The following is a 3,844-nucleotide window of genomic DNA, read 5'->3' as shown; positions in this document are numbered from 1 at the left end:
CATGAGAATTGCTTGAACCCGGGCGCTGGCAGAGGTTGCAGTGAGCTGAGATCATGCCACTGCACTTCAGCCTGGATGATAGAGTGAGACCCCATCTCAGTTTAAAAAAGAGAAAAACAAAGAAGAAGAAGAAGAAGAGGAAGAGGATGAGGAAGAGGAAGGGGAAGGAAAAGAAGAAAGAAGAAGAAGAGACTGGGCAAGAATGAAGAAGAGAGGAAGAAAATATTGGGGCTCAGAAAACAATACCCCAAAGCGTGGCACCTTGGTATGCTGAGTACTTTGAACTGAAGGACATTGGGAAGTCTCAGAAGCAGCCTCGAAACCAAGATCCCTCTGACCTTCTCCTGCCCCTCCTGTCTCTTGCCCCTCGTTCTCCCCTAAAGTGAGCCACAGAAGCCAGAATTAGTCTTCCCTAAGACAAGTCAGAAACCAGAACCCCTTTTCCCCAAAGCCAGCCATAAAAACTAGAATTATTTCTTCTACTGCTGCCTGTCTAAGACATGACCATAAAGAAATTGTCTGACCTACCCTTGTCTGACGGTGGGCCATAAGACCCTCATTCCAGAGGGGTCCTGTCCCATACCTGGCTGGAAGAAATGCTGCAACAGAGAGGCCAAGAAGAATCTGGACAGACAGGCCTTGCTGGATTCCCCCATTAGATCATACCTTTTCTGTCCCATCATATTTCCACATGACCATCCATTCTTCATCAACTCTAAGCGTTAAAATGGAGAATTTTCCCTGTGGGTCTTCATTCTTTTTTTTTTTCTTTTTTTTTTTTGAGACGGAGTCTCACTCTGTCGCCCAGGCTGGAGTGCAGTGGTGCAATCTCGGCTCACTGCAACCTCTGCCTCCCGTGTTGAAGCCATTCTCCTGCCTCAGCCTCCTGAGTAGCTGGGACTACAGGCTCATGCCACCACACCCAGCTAACTTTTTTTTGGGGGGGGGGGTGTTTTGTTTTGTTTTGTTTATTTTAGTAGAGATGGGATTTTACCGTGTTGGCCAGGCTGGTCGTGAACTCCTGACCTCAAGTGATCTGCCCGCCTTGGCCTCCCAAACTGCTGGGATTATAGGCATAAGCCACCATGCCCAACCCCTGTGGGTCTTCATTCTAAAGGCTACCAGGACACATGAAACTTGGATTCAATAAATGTTTTTCTCTCGTTAACCTGTTTTTTGTTAGAGGACCATGGCTGAGACTTTTATGATGGAAAGGAAAGGTATCGCAGAAAAGGTATGCCCTTTTCTGCTCCTAAAAGGGCAAGGAAGGTGGAGAAGAAAGTGAGAAAAAGGAGATTTGAAGAGATAGGAGGAAGTGGGCTGCTATAGGTAGAGGGTGGAGATTTAAAGTCATTCAACAGGCTCGGCACGGTGGCTCACGCCTGTAATTCCAACATTTTGGGATGCCAAGGTGAGTGGATCACTTGAGGTCAGGAGTTCAAAACCAGCCTGGCCAACATGGTGAAACCCTGTCTCTTCAAAAATACAAAAAATTAGGCCGGACGCAGTGGCTCACGCCTGTAATCCCAGCACTTTGGGAGGCCGAGGCGGGCAGATCACAAGATCAGGACATCGAGACCATCCTGGCTAACACAGTGAAACCCCGTCTCTACTAAAAATACAAAAAATTAGCCGGGCTTGGTGGTGGGCACCTGTAGTCCCAGCTACTCAGGAGGCTGAGGCAGGAGAATGGCGTGAACCTGGGAGGCGGAGCTTGCAGTGAGCTGAGATCGTGCCACCAAGCCAGTGCGCCACCGCACTCCAGCCTGGGTGACAGAGCGAGATTCTGTCTCAAAAAAAAAAAAAAAAATTCAAAAAATTAGCCAGGTGTGGTGGCTGGAGCCTATAATCCCAGCTACTTGGGAGGTTGAGGCAAGAGAATCTCTTGAACCCAAGAGGTGGAGTTTGCAGTGAGCCAAGATCACACCACTGCACTCCAGCCTGGGCAACAGAGTGAGACTGTATTAAAAAAAAAAGAAAGAAAGAAAAAAGAAAAAAACAGAAAGAAAAAAAAAGTCATTCAACAGAAAGAGACAGGAATATGCAGGCACTGTGGAGAGAACAGTGGCTCTATGTGGTTAAAGGGAAGGCCACAAGTTTTCCAGCCTTTGGGAGTCTGTGCTGTTATAATTTATATACAGGTTTTAGTCCACAGTTCCTGGCTTATAGTTCTCACCACCCCTGTTACAGTCTGTTGTTGTAATGTTGGGTGCTTTAGGCCTCAGAAGCAGACCTCAATAAACAGAAATACCTCCTGCCCTCATTTCATCTGCTCCTTTATCTCTCCAAGGCAGGAATCTTTGCCCATCTTTCTGTCTTTGACCTACCCTATCTGACTATAGGTCATAAGACTCCCATTTCAGAAAGGAATGGGAGGAAGAGGAGGAAGAAAGGCTGCACAGAGAGGCCAAGATGAATCTGGACAGGACTCGCTGGGTTTCCCCACTCTGTCTATTAGTATTAGATCATGTCCTTTTTGTCCAATCACATTTTGACATGGTTGTCCATGCTTCAGTCATGCCTGTCCAGTGAAGTCTCCATAAACGCCCAAGAGGACAGGGTTCAGAGAGCTTCTGGAGAGCTGAACACATGGAGGTTCCTGGAGGGTGCTGCACCCAGGGAGGACACGGAAGTTCAGTGCCCCTTCTCCCTGTGCATCTCTTCATCTCTAGCCTTTGTAATAAACCAGTAAACGTAAGTGTTTATTTAACTGAACCCAAAGAGGGGGTTGTGGGAATCCCAGCTTGAAGCTGGTGGGTCAGAAGTTTCCAAGGCCAAAACTGTGACCAATTTGGGGAGGCGCAGTACTGGGGACTGAGCCCTCAACCTGTGGAATCTGACACTATCCCTAGGTAGATAGTGTCAAAATTGGATTGGAAGACACCCAACTGGTGTCTGCTGCAGACTTAAGTGCTTGCTTGATATGTCTCTTGTTTTGTCTCTAACAAAACTCCTCACATCTGGTCACAGAAGCTTTCTGGTCGATTGTCGTGAGTAAGAGAGTAGGAAAAAGCACATTGAGTGTTGTTTTTCCCACACAGAGAGCATCACTTTTTCTTTGATAGTTAAATAACTCAGGCCCACACTTTTCTACAGCTGCAGGAAGTCCAGGGCCCTGGCTCAGGAAGTGGCGCCATTTCCCTGGGCAATATCACCTCTTGCTTTTCCTTTCTTTCAACACCTCCCTGTGGGAGTCCAGCTCCTTCAGCCCTTCCCTTTCTTTACCAGCTGACACTGGACTAGGGGTCAACACAGCTTCAGTGGAGGCTTGAGCCATGGGTAGGCCAGCCAGAATTCTACAGGGGACAAGTAGAATTCCATACCAGAGATGACCATTCCTAAAATAATCTCTATGCAAGGTGCCCTATTCTGGAAATTTCTCACCACCGCTCTGCTCAAGGAAGACACCCTTTCTCTTCATTGTGCTCAGCAATGGGGCATCTCTTTGATCAGACTCTGCCTGAATTTCATGTAGTCAAAGAACACATTAAAATGTTTTCTTTCACACAAGAACCCCAGAGGGGCTGGGAACTAGAAGAGTTGTATTCTTTCATTTATTTATTTATTTATTTATTTTGAGACAGAATCTTGCTCTGTTGCCCAGGCTGGAGTGCAGTGGCACGATCTCAGTTCACTGCAACCTCCACCTTCTAGGTTCAAGCAATTCTCCTGCCTCAGCCTCCTGAGTAGCTGGGATTCCAGACACCTGCCACCACGCCTGGCTATTTTTTTTTTTTTTTTTTTATTTTTTTGTATTTTTAGTACAGACAGGTTTTCACCATGTTGACCAGGCTGGTCTCGAACTCCTGACCTCAAGTGATCTGCCCACCTCGGCCTCCCAAAG

This window comes from Papio anubis, chromosome 6 (genome assembly GCF_008728515.1).
Source record: "Papio anubis isolate 15944 chromosome 6, Panubis1.0, whole genome shotgun sequence".
Classification (NCBI taxonomy): domain Eukaryota; kingdom Metazoa; phylum Chordata; class Mammalia; order Primates; family Cercopithecidae; genus Papio; species Papio anubis.
The sequence above is the reverse complement of the archived record's forward strand: the minus strand, read 5'-3'. Positions refer to the sequence as shown.